Source organism: Podarcis melisellensis (genome assembly GCF_964234715.1).
Source record: "Podarcis melisellensis genome assembly, chromosome: 2".
NCBI classification, from domain to species: domain Eukaryota; kingdom Metazoa; phylum Chordata; class Lepidosauria; order Squamata; family Lacertidae; genus Podarcis; species Podarcis melisellensis.
The window spans coordinates 3,720,292-3,733,163 of record NC_138529.1 but is presented as its reverse complement, the minus strand read 5'-3'; the positions used below and the strand labels follow the sequence as shown (position 1 = coordinate 3,733,163).

General features: G+C 46.9%; 1 protein-coding gene across 2 annotated transcripts in view; it reads left to right on the top strand.

Moving 5' to 3' along the window:
• Positions 1 to 12,872, top strand: part of PDE1B (phosphodiesterase 1B) — a 107,612-nt gene that overhangs the window by 63,130 nt on the left and 31,610 nt on the right. Inside the window, exon 1 of one of the 2 annotated variants that reach the window (XM_081898133.1) lies at positions 6,595 to 6,613. The exons of the other annotated variant lie outside the window; for it this stretch is intronic. The gene's annotated coding sequence lies outside the window, so the exon portion shown is untranslated. Of the gene's footprint in view, positions 1 to 6,594; positions 6,614 to 12,872 lie in introns of those variants that run through there. 2 annotated transcript variants of the gene reach the window in all.

The following is a 12,872-nucleotide window of genomic DNA, read 5'->3' as shown; positions in this document are numbered from 1 at the left end:
GTGTTTAAATTTCAGCAGTACAGTTCATGTACAAAATGTGCCCTTGTTTTGCTGGTCATGGCCATGAAATGTTTTGGCAGCAGAACACCTAGAAACCCAACTTCCTGAGAGAGTTGTGGTGGCAATATTCTGACGGCTGGGGAAGGGTGACTCTAGATGCCCTTCTTGCTTTTTTTAAAACTCAAGTGTTACACAGCACTTTTCATAGCAACATGAGCAAGAGTGTGGGTTGACGAAGGAGCAAGAGCCAATAGTTATTAAGAGGAAGTGCTGTCCTATGCTTGAAGGCATGTGTGTGAAGGACTGTCTGGTCCAGGTCTGGTTTTAAATAAAGAACCTTAACAAAGTTGGCCTTCAAGAGCTAACAGCATCCACACAGCCAAGCTGAACAGGTACCCTGCTTGCAGACTTCCATTGTGAGATATACTGTATTTCAATTTAAATTGCAGTACGGTAATTCTTTGCAAATTTGCAGCCGTAAACATGCATTAGCCCAGTGTTTCCCAAAGTGAGTGATACCACCCCCTGGGGGGCATTGGAATGATCCAGGGGGTGGTAGTAGCCTCAGGTGCAGTTGGGGGGCATTGAATAAAAATAAGAGGGTGGTGGAAGAATAAAGAAAGAAGAGAAGAGAAAGAAGAGAAGAAAATTTTGGAAAAAAACCACCAGTTTGTACATACCGGTATTTCATCTGTTGTGTAATGACACTTACCGTTAGGTTGGGCACTGTTGTGGGATGGTTACTTTGGGGGTTATGCCTTAGCTCAGACGAAATCCTGTTGTGATAGATTCCTGCTGGATAAGTATACAAATTGGTTTCTTCAAAAGCCTGGAACCCTGTTCTCTCTTTTAAAACTGAGTGTCGGAGAATGTGCTCTAAAGGGGGGAAGCAGGTATTTTTCATTAAAGGTTTTGCGGAAGTGGAATGGCTCTCAAGGTATCCACCTGCTCTTTGCTCTCTAGCTTAGCAGCTTTTACAAATAGTCTGGTCCGGGATGGGGGCGGCAGGGCAGAAGGAGTTGCTTGCATCAAAATGCAGCCTATGTTAAGAGGCTCCTTAAGGTATGGGATTTAAACAGTCTTCTGCTGCAGTCTCAGTATTCATAGCATATACACAGCACATTTTAAAGATAAGCTTAAAACATCCAACACAAATACAGAGTGACAGAGATTGATTTCAGCCAGATTGCAGTGGTGGAGCTTAAACCTGGACCATGATGCAGAGCAACAATTGATTAAAAGAAGAAAATTTTAAGCATGTGCAGAGTGCAGTTCCCTCACTTAACATGGCATTTTGCTACACCAATAAGGATCGTTTCATATCTGATGTTGCAACTGCCAAACACATGTGAGACTTGGCACTGCTCTTTCTAATAATTTAACTACCATTGTAGCCAGGGAGGCTGATTAACTGCAGCTCAAAAACTAGTGCTTCTCAACCAATGAAGTCAAACATTGATGGAAGAATACTTATGCAACAATTTCTGAGATCGCCTGTAACAACTAACCCAGTGCAATAGCAAAGCCTATTCAGTTATGTAACTTTAAGTAAGTTCACATTTTTCCCATGTATTGCTCCACTCTCATATTGGCCAGAGTCTCAACAGGCATCACCAGAGCTTTTTCACACAGTACGTGTTTCACTTACGGAATTCAATGCCACTTACTGTGGTGACAGCCAGTAGCTTAGATGGGTTTAAAGTGGATTAGACAAATTCAGTGAAGATGTCTGTCAGTGACTACTAGACATGATGGCAGTTTATTACCACCAATATTGGACGCAGCATATACAGTTGACTCTCAATTTATGTGGAGGTTAATTCCTGGGATAGCGCATAAAGCCAAAATCACGTATAGTCAAAATGGACATTCTCTGCATCTCCAAATGCTTTCCCAAGCTGTGTGCAATGGCAGGTGGGATTACCAAAGTTTCCCTGCCAGATGTTTTCATCCAAGAGCATACAACTGAATTCACACAAGTTAAATTTGCATAAGCTGGAAGTTGACTGTATCTAAATATCAGATGCAGGGGGCAAATGAGGTGAGGGGCGGCATCATCATATGCTGATATGGGCTTCCTAGAGGATCTGGCTGACCAAGGCAGAAAGCAGATGCTGGGCAGGACGGTCCCTTGGCCTGATCTAGCAGGGCTTCTCCTCCTTCCCCATCCCTCTTCCTTACTGGATGCCTGTTTGTTTCTGTCCCCAGTTCAGGATGCTGCATTAGTGCTGAAAGCCCTAAAGTGGTAACAAACTTCTCTTGTATGGACACTGCCAAACCTACACTCAAGAAGGCAGAACCTCCAGGCTGGATTGTTGCAATGCGCTCTCTGTGAGGCTGCCCTTGAAGATGACTCAGAAGCCTCAACTAATCCAAAAATAAAGTCAGATTACGGGCTGAGGTTTCATTTAGAACCCATGTAACACCTGGGGGACGCGGGTGGCGCTGTGGGTAAAACCTCAGTGCCTAGGACTTGCCGATCGTATGGTCGGCGGTTCGAATCCCCACGGCGGGGTGAGCTCCCGTCTTTCGGTCCCAGCTCCTGCCCACCTAGCAGTTTGAAAGCACCCCTAAGTGCAAGTAGATAAATAGGTACCACTTTATAGCAGGGAGGTAAACGGCGTTTCCGTGTGCTGCGCTGGTGCTGGCTCGCCAGAGCAGCTTCGTCACGGTGGCCACGTGACCTGGAAGTGTCTTCGGACAGCTCTGGCTCCCGGCCTCTTAAGTGAGTTGGGTGCACAACCCTAGAATCGGACACGACTGGCCCGTACGGGCAGGGGTACCTTTACCTTTAACTCCTGTTTTAACTCCTTCCCTACAGACCCTCCCGGGTGTTAAAATGGATAGAGGGAATTTTAGAGTTGGAAGGACCCTGAAGGTCATCTGCTTCAACCCCCTGCAATGCAGGAATCTCAACTAAATAGAATCATAAAATTTTAGAGTTGGGACCCTAAGAGTCATTGTGGGGCTATGCATGACATTACTACCCCTATCCTGGTGTGATTTTGCCCCTCCCCTTGACCTTTCACAAGTTGAACATGAAGATCTGAAGGGACATTCTAGCCACATTGAATTGAATGTGGCGAGAATCCTCCCCATGACTGAGAACTGTACATGTATCAGTTCCAAATTGAAATGGGGATTTTTACTGCATTCAGCTGAATCCTGTTAAAATCTCCCTGTAGACCTTCATGCTCATAGTGCAAAAGGTTGGGAGGGGATTCTTGGAGGTGGGACCAGCACGCATGAGCCCCTCCCAGGTTGATCCATCTCTTGAATGCAGGAAGAGGGCTGCTATGAGGAGACTGGGTGGAGGAGAGGGGTGCTTTGAGCAGGTGGAGGCAGAGAGGATAGATGATTCTGATGATATCAAAGGACTCCTTCACTCATGCAACCTCAGAAGAGCACAGAGAGGCAACGTGGGGTGAAAGGAGTATGATTCTGGTGAAATCTCTCAAACTAGACTGCAGTGGTATGGGTTTTCTGCAAAACTTCAAATCGGAAAATGTTTCTATGCAAACATTTGCATTGATTCCCACCCCCTCCAGTTTGCACAAGAAAATTTCCTGAATGCATAGAAATTGATCTAATTTGGCTATCATTTATTTTAATTGCATTTGGTAAACAAAGCTAAGGGAAGTATTCAGCTAATGTTCTGCAGAAGCACAAGAGGATTCCCCCCTCTCTGCCCTGCCCTGTTCCCAAATCCGTTCCAGAATGTTGGGGGAAACCCCAGAACAGATTTAGGGGAGGGCACAGTAGGAGGAGACATTCTGTCACACAAGGAGAAATTCTTGCCCTGGCAGAACATCCAGCGTTCCACTACACTGAATATAACCCCATAAACTTGAAACTGCCAAACTTAATACGGTTGCATTTGCAATTAGCACCCATTCATTGCTGCTAATGAACTCATGTTCCAAACTGTGGTTTGACTAGAGGTCATCTGCCCTAGGGGAAATGCGGTGACAGCTCAAAGAGGGACCCATCCACCTCAGGGACCATTTTGACTCATCATGAGAAAGAGGAAGTGAAAAATGGTTAGGTAGTTCCTCTTCAAAACGCAGCTGCGGATGGGGAAGGATATCTCCCTCTGCTTTTCAGAATTCATGTGCAACTTTCCCCTTAAACACCCACCCACAGCCCAACCTTGTAGCACATGGTAGTGGTGACTGGGTAACAGGCAAGCTGGAACATGTGCAGAGGAGGGCAACCAAGATGATCAAGGGTCTGGAAACCAAGACTTATGAAGGCTGGGGATGGCTAGCTGGAAAAGAGGAGAGGAGATATGAGAGCCATCTTCAAATACCTCAAGGGCTGTCACATGGAAGATGAAGTAAACTTGTTTTCTCCTGCTCTAGAAGCAATGGCTTCAGGTTACAAGAAAGGAGACTCCTACAAAACACCAGGAAGAACTTTCTACAGTAAGAGCTGTTCAACAGTGGAATTATCTCCCTCAGGAGGTGGTGGACTCTCTTCCTTGAAGGTTTTTAAGCAGAGGTTGGATGGCCACCTGTCGTGGATGCTTTAGCTGAGATCCCTGCATTGCAGAGGGTTGGACTAGAGGATGCTTGGGGTCCCTTCCAATTCTACAGTTCTGTGAGTCTGTCATTTTATCATTAGACGGAGGAGGCAATCACTTCAACCACCAGATGCTGGGGGACAGGGAGCGGTGAAGAGGACAGAGCTATTGGTGCCATTTGAATTGTGGTGCACCAACTAAGAAGTTGCCTCAAGTGCCTGGGCGGGTGAGGGATAGTGAGATTTAAAATGCACTTTAGATTCGTGTCTCCTGAGGCGAAATGGGAAGCTGCCTTCTCCCCCCACTGAAGCCTTGTCTACTAGGGTTGCACAGCAGCAGCGACTTCCAGAAAGATCTCATGAGATCTCGTAGAACTCTTGCAAGAGTTTTGAAAACTGTTGTGAGATGTCGCGGGAAGCCGCTTCACTCTACCTCATTGGTGGGGCTGGACCTTTCTCTGGGGCTCTGCTTGTTGTCATCCCCCCCCCCTCCAGTGGAATGCTGCAAGGGAAGTTCCCTTGAGAGTGGATGGAAAGAAAAGGAAGTTTCTAGAGTTGACACTCAGGGATTTCACAGTACAACCAGTATCTCTGATTTAGGCTGCAGCCTTACAAGGCCTATTGCTGCTCAACACTGGAGGCCAATGTGCCACCACATATGTGCCCCCAGAGGTGTTTTCTGGTGTCCACAGGGTCATGTCCCCCCCTTGCCCCTCCTTTCACTGAAATCAGGCTTGAAAGAAACCTTCTGTTGTAGCCAATAGACGCCTCATTGCACCATGGAGGGCATTTTTGGCAGTGTGTATGAGGGGTCACAGCTGGTTAAGAGAGGGTTACCCAGACAGGGTGTTGGAAGGCTGGGGTTCAAATCCCTGCTCTGCCACATAGCTTAGGGGATGAATGTGGGCCAGTCAGTGTCCCTCAGTCTAACCTACCTCACAGGCTTGTTGTGAGTGTAAAATGTGGGAGGAGAAGTGTGTTTGTCATTCTGAGCAACTTGGAGGGTGGGAGGGGGAAAATAGGTAAGCAAACAGCTGGATTGGCGAAACGTTCTCAGAAGGAGTTGGATGCTGAATGTGCAGAGGTAAGCTGATACGTGAACATGTGGAAAAGCAAAGTTTGTGAGCTCTTGTTTTCCACATTCTTGTTTTCAAAAATTATTTCACTGTCTCTGGTCCTTTGGGAGAAATAGGGTATTGTCCGCCCCCCAACCACAAAAAAATGAGCTTAGTGCAAAGTGCTTCTGACCATGTGCAGACTGTTCTGTTCCCTTTTAAAAAAAGTAACAATGAAATCACTGAACACACCTGTTTTATATTTTGTGTTCCAGCAACTGAATGCAAAGATGAAATTCTGACTAGTTTTGCAACCTGCAAACCTGCTGCATTTCAGTGTCCTAAAAGAGCGGAGGTTGCTTCTTGGGCTGCTAGTCATTTTAGGCAAGGCTTCATTTACTTTTTTGAACCTCCTCCCCCCACTTCCAAAACAAACAGGCCGTTTCCACGCATTCCCTGCTCGCCCCCATCACCCCTGGGGAGCAGCCTGCCCAACCCCCTTGGCCTCTGCTGGCTGCCAATAGATGTTCCTGTGATATAAATGATAAATGGCTTTTCACAGGCAAAAATAGTCAGTGGTGGTGTCCGATAGTCTGCCAAGCCAGCCTGCATCTATCGAAGCGCATATTCCCCTCGCTCTCTGGTTGCCTTAAATGGCTTTTGTGCGTTTCCTTTTTTGCCTTTGCTAGCGGTTGTGAACCTTTTCTACCTTGTGCCCTATCCCAACCGCAACTCACAAACTCTTGCGGACAGAAGGCCTGACAACCCTACCGCAGGTTGCATCCTGTGCAGCAACCCAGCATTTAAGGGGGGGGGGGGGACACAACCCCTTTGCTGTGGTGAAGAAAGAAGAAATATCGGGATGTTTTTAGAAAATAAACAGTGGACTAGGCCCTGGCTGGTGGTGCCGAAGCCCTCCTGGACTGACAGGGTGGAGCCTGAAGGCTCTTGTGGACAGTGAAGGTCCTCAGTGCCTCTCTGCTCATGGCAGAGGTTGTTCAAGTCCAGCGGGCCCATATGCACAGCCCCATCCTCAGGTAAGAACAGGGAGCGGTCATTTTCCTGGGCTGAGGCTGCAATCCTGCACAGACTTGCCGTGCAGTCCTAAGTGTGGTGGCATTCAACTCGGTTTTTAAGTTGAGCAGATCCATTGCAATGAATGGAGCTGACTTAGCCATGTCTATTAATTTCAGTGGGTTTGATCAGAGTAAAGACTTAGCTGAATACCAGTACCCTCTGTCTACTCAGAAGCAAGTTCTAATTAATTCATTGGAGTTTGCACCCAGAAAAGTGGGGTTAGGATTACCTTGGAGTTTGTCCACTGAACTCAGTGGGGTTTACTTCTGAGCAGACAGGTACAGGCTTGTGCTATAGAAGTTCTGAGTTGTTGTATAGCTGGACAAGAAAGTGCTCCTGTACCTGGGGGTTTGTTTGGCTGCTTCAAGCTTTCAGCCAGGCTGCCTTTTCAAGATGGAAAACCCACTAATTGTGTGCTCAAAGTTATACTATACTGTTTATGTTCCAACTCCTCCTTCCTCTTCTTTTGAAAAGTGCCTTGTTGTTGTTTAGTCATTTAGTCATGTCCGACTCTTCGTGACCCCATGGACCAGAGCATGCCAGGCACTTCTGTCTTCCACTGCCTCCCGCAGTCTGGTCAAACTCATGCCGGTAGCCTCGAGAACACTATCCAACCATCTCGTCCTCTGTTGTCCCCTTCCCCTTGTGCCCTCCATCTTTCCCAACATCAGGGTCTTTTCCAGGGAGTCTTCTCTTCTCATGAGGTGGCCAAAGTATTGGAGCCTCAGCTTCACAATCTGTCCTTCCAGTGAGCACTCAGGGCTGATTTCCTTCAGTATGGAGAGGTTTGATCTTCTTGCAGTCCATGGGACTCTCAAGAGTCTCCTCCAGCACCATAATTCAAAAGCATCAATTCTTCGGCGATCAGCCTTCTTGATGGTCCAGCTCTCACTTCCATACATCACTACTGGGAAAACCATAGCTTTAACTATACGGACCTTTGTTGGCAAGGTGATGTCTCTGCTTTTTAAGATGCTGTCTAGGTTTGTCATTGCTTTTCTCCCAAGAAGCAGGCGTCTTTTAATTTCGTGGCAGCTGTCACCATCTGCAGTGATCATGGAGCCCAAGAAAGTAAAATCTCTCACTGCCTCCATTTCTTCCCCTTCTATTTGCCAAGAGGTGATGGGCTCAGTGGCCATGATCTTCGTTTTTTTGATGTTGGGCTTCAGACCATATTTTGCGCTCTACTCTTTCACCCTCATTAAAAGGTCCTTTAATTCCTCCTCACTTTCTGCCATCAAGGTTGTGTCCTCTGCATATCTGAGGTTGTTGATATTTCTTCCGGTGATCTTAATTCTGGCTAGGGTGATGAATTCTGCATATAAGTTAAATAAGCAGAGAGACAATATACAGCCTTGTCGTACTCCTTTCCCAATTTTGAACCAATCAGTTGTTCCATATCCAGTTCTAACTGTAGCTTCTTGTCCCACATAGAGATTTCTCAGGAGACAGATGAGGTGATCAGGCACTCCCATTTCTTTAAGAACTTGCCATAGTTTGCTGTGGTTGACACAGTCAAAGGCTTTTGCATAGTCAATGAAGCAGAAGTAGATGTCTTTCTGGAACTCTCTAGCTTTCTCCATAATCCAGTGCATGTTTGCAATTTGAAAAGTGCCTTAGTGATGGTTAATAAATTCTATAGTACTTGAGGGAAAAATAAAGAAGACTGTGATATCTTAAAGACCAGCAGTTTCATTCTTTGTAAGCCGAGCAGACCCATTGTCTGTGCCAGATTTTAGGGGCTCTTGGGGGAGATTCAGTATTCAGTGGGGGGGGGGGCTCTTCCTGAATGAGTCCACCTCCATGGCACTGTCGCCACTGCCTAGCCACTTACTTAATTAACAATTTTCTACATTTCATAGAATCATGGAATTGTAGAGTTAGTCCAACTCTCTGGAATGCATGAATCTCAGTCCCCAGACCCCTAACCAGACCCTGCTTACCTTTGCAAATGTGCTAGCAATTTTATTGCTGCACCACTGTTTTATGTTCCACCTTTCCTCCAAGGAGCTCAGTGCTCCCCCCCCAGCTCTATTTATCCTAACAACAACCCTGTGGGTTAGGTTAGATTAGACTAATCCACAGTGACTGGTCCAAAGTCACCCAGTGTACATCACAACTGGTGTGATGGCTGAGATGCTACCTGCCTGTACACTGTCTCACCAGTGGTGCATGCTCTGGTTTTCTCCTGCTTGGACTACTGCAATATGCTCTACCTGGGGCTACCTTTGAAGGCGGCTCAGAAACTGCACATAATCCAGAATGCAGCAGCTAGACTGGTGACCAGGACCATATAACACCAGTCCTAAGTACACTGGCTCCCAGTATGTTTCTGAGCACAATTCAAAGTGTTGGTGCTGACCTTTAAAGCCCTAAACGGCCTCGGTCCAGTATACCTAAAGGAGCATCTCCACCCCCATTGTTCAGCCTGGACACTGAGATACAGCTCCGAGAGCCTTCTGGCAGTTCCCTCACTGCAAGAAGTGAGGTTATAAGAAGAGGGCCTTCTTGGCAGCGGCACCCTCCTTGTGGAATGTCCTCCCATCAGATGTCAAATAGATAAACAACTGCAGTGGTACCTCGGGTTACATACACTTCAGGTTACAGACTGCTAACCCAGAAATATTACCTCGGGTTAAGAACTTTGCTTCAGGATGAGAACAGAAATCGTGCAGTGGCAGTGTAGCGGCAGCAGGAGGCCCCGTTAGCTAAAGTGGTGCTTCAGGTTAAGAACAGTTTCAGGTTAAGAACTGACCTCCAGAATGAATTAAGTTCTTAACCTGAGGTACCACTGTATCTGACTTTTAGAAGATATCTGAAGGCAGTCCTGTGCAAGGGAGTTTTTAATCTTTGAAGTTTTATTGTCTTTTTAATATTTTGTTGGGAGCCGCCCAGACTGTCTGGGGAAACCCTGTCAGATGGGCAGCACATAAATAATACCATTATTTATTATTACTGTTATTGGGGATTCAAACCCTGTTCTCCCACAGCTTAGTCAAATCCAGATGGGAGCTCGTCTCAGGGTGGAGGGTTCAAGACCCACGTTGGGCAAAAGGTTCCTGCAAGGGGTGGGCTAGAATGCCCTCCTGGTCCCTTCCAACCATGATTGTAAGATTCTAGCCACTACACTACTCTGGGATACTGGAACAGAATACAAGGGAAGCAAATTGGGAGCATTTCTATTTTATATTCTGTTAAGGTTGATACTCCACATTTCCTCCAAGTGGCCTCAGTGAGATGCATGGCTGAGCACCCTCTGTGCTCTCCCTCCGCACCACTGCGGAGGCTGCTGCTCCTTCTCCGCCTTGCTCTTCTCCCTGCTTGTGTGCTTCCAAAGTGCAGTAATCAGGCAAAGATGGGGAGGAAGAACAATAGAATCGTAGGTAGATCACAGCCCGGGGACTTGGGGCAATGCAGGCAGTAAGCAAAGGTTCCCTGCTAGGGCGTAGGCCTTGGCGGATGCCCAACAATGCTGACCCCTTCTGTTTGCCCAGCTTGGCACCCAGCTGGCCATTCTGGCTGGGGCTGGTGTGAGCTGGAGTCCAACAACATCTGGAGGGCCACAGATTCTCCTCTGGGATAGATGGAGTGGGGAATCAGTGGAATAAGGTTACCCTGGAATACCAGATATCTGTGGGGGCACTCTTTCAGTGCAAAAGTCGTGTTTTGGGGCCCCCTATTTGCTGTGTTTATTCCTTCTTTGTGCCCTAATTGAGTTCTGCTTCAGCAGCATTAATCTGCCCCCCCCAACAATTTCTTCTTCTTCTTCCTGGAAATATTGACATCACTATTCCCACCAGTGACAATGTCACTGAGGGCAGATGCATCTAATTTAGAATGAGGCCCTTCTCTCCAGAACTGCATCGCCTTCACTGACCAAGAGGGGAACAGGCCCCTCCCCTTGAATCTTTTTCTTTTCTGAGTATTTAACTCTTTAAAGTAGATTTAATTAAAAAACAACAACAAAAAACTTTGAACAATGTACCTCTTAAATCAGGGACAGCAAGGCAACCTTCTGTTTTCCTTAAGTGTGATCAAGTTTGCAGAGTTTTCTTCTTGACTGGGCCAGATCAGCTCTGGCCGCATTTGAAAAAAAGCTTTTGCTTGTACCAAATAAATCAAGACAGTATCTATGCCATGGTGTCGTAAGCCACTGGACTTAGTGGGGTGCGAATGTGTCCTTCGATGGGAGTGTGCCCTTATACTTCAGAATGTGGGGAGTAGGGATGTGAAAAACTGTCAGTTTTGGTTTTTCAGAGTTTTGCATTTTTCAAATGTTGCTTTCAATTTCCACATTGCCGCATAAAATCATCAGCATTATAGTGTGAATTTCTCCTTATATATACATGTTTTTACATATTGTATATGGTCTGCATCAACAGAAGTCTAGCGTCCCAATCAAGTGACTTGTTAGTCTTGCTCTATACTGTTTTGGTCAGACCACACCGGGACTACTGTGTCCAGTTCTGGGCACCACAGTTTAAGAATATTGACAAGCTGGAACATGTACAGAGGAGGGTGACCAAGATGATCTGGAAACCAAGCCTTATGAGGAATGGGGGAACTGGGTATGTTAAACCTGGAAAAGAAGAGACTGGGAGGAGATATGCTAGCCATCTTCAAATATCTCAAGGGCTGTCACATGGAGAAGGAATGGTGCTTATTTTCTCCTGCTCTGGAGGAGAGGACCTCCAGATTCTGGAGATTCTGACTAAACATTAGGAAAAACTTTCTGACAGTAAGAGCTGTTCAGCAGTGGAAGGGACTCCCTTGGGAGGTGGTGGACTCGCCTTCCTTGGAGGTTTTTAAACAGAGGCTGGATGGCCATCTGTGATGTATGATCTCTTCCTGCATTGCAGGGGGTTGGACTAGATGACCCTTGGGGTCCTTTCCAACCCTATGAGTCTATGATTTTATGCTATTTTCCCCATTATAGATATTTTTTTTGCAATTTCCCCTAATGTACCTTTATGTGCTATGCCTTTGATGTCTATTTCATTCTAGTGTGTGTATTTTTATACACATTCTGCTAAGAAGTGCAAAAATTTGCGGAAGCGCTTGCTTCTACATGCGAAAGTTGAAGGATAGCTGTGTTCTGGTTCGTACATTGTTTCGGAAACTGCATCTTAGGGGAGTGTGCCTTTGAAGGCGAACTGAGCTCCTCCCCCATCCCAAGTGGTGACCCAACCCTGCGCTGCCCCACCCAGCCCGGCTCAGTCTGCTGAGTGTTGCTACACACTTCTTCCCCAAAGTCCTGCCCATGTGGCTGCATCTTCCAGGCCTTGGGTGCTCTTGCAGGGAGTTTCCTCAAGAGAACTCCTGGTGTGGAAGGATATGGGTGCGAATTCTTGTCTGGAAACTTCCTTCCCTTCCTAAGGAAAGCTGAATGGCATATCAATGCTTAGCGGAGTGAAAGCAGCTTGCAAGACGGTTGCGAGGCAGCAGCTTGTGAAGTCCCGTCCCCCCAGCTAACATGCTGTTTAGCGTTCTACTCGCACAATGCGGCTGATCACGATCAGGACTGGTGCCCACACAAGGTGCCTGCCACCAGAGTGTGACAAGTGTAGGGACCCTGGTGGGTGTGGGGCGGAACGAACAGCTCATTACAAACACAAAGGAACCTCTCTGCCATCGCTCACATGCTTGTTGCGCTAAAATGCTGCAAGTCAACTTTCTGCAGTTACCTAGTAACGCTACTGGGAGAGAAAGTAAGTTGCCCGGCGATGTATCCAACTTGAGACCTTGCAGTGGGTTTGAGGGTCACCTTTGCCTCTCTTCTCCATAACTGGGGTCCCTAGAAATGAGAGGCTCCTTGGAGAGGTGGGGAGCAAATCTGGGCCCAAAGGGGAGGTACACTGAGGAGAATGTGGCTTCGCTTTCAACTGCCCCTTGAGCAATTTCTCCAGTCTTCATGGCTTGTGCCTGTGTGCTGCCATCTGCTACTGATATTCCTCAGCAGCAGGAGGGAAGTGTGTAATCACACACACACACACACACACACACACACACACACACACACAGACACAGACACTGATTCTGATCCAGTTTTTATGGTTTGGGGGAGAGGCAGGATGTTTCTTAGAGCCTCACATTTTTCCTACTCTGTCCTCTGCTGCATTTAGGGACCCAGGGTGACAATATAGGGAGTGGAGAATTCCCCACCCTTGCCAGCGCGTTTGGCACCTTCATCTTTTAGAGCAGGCATAGGCAAACTCGGCC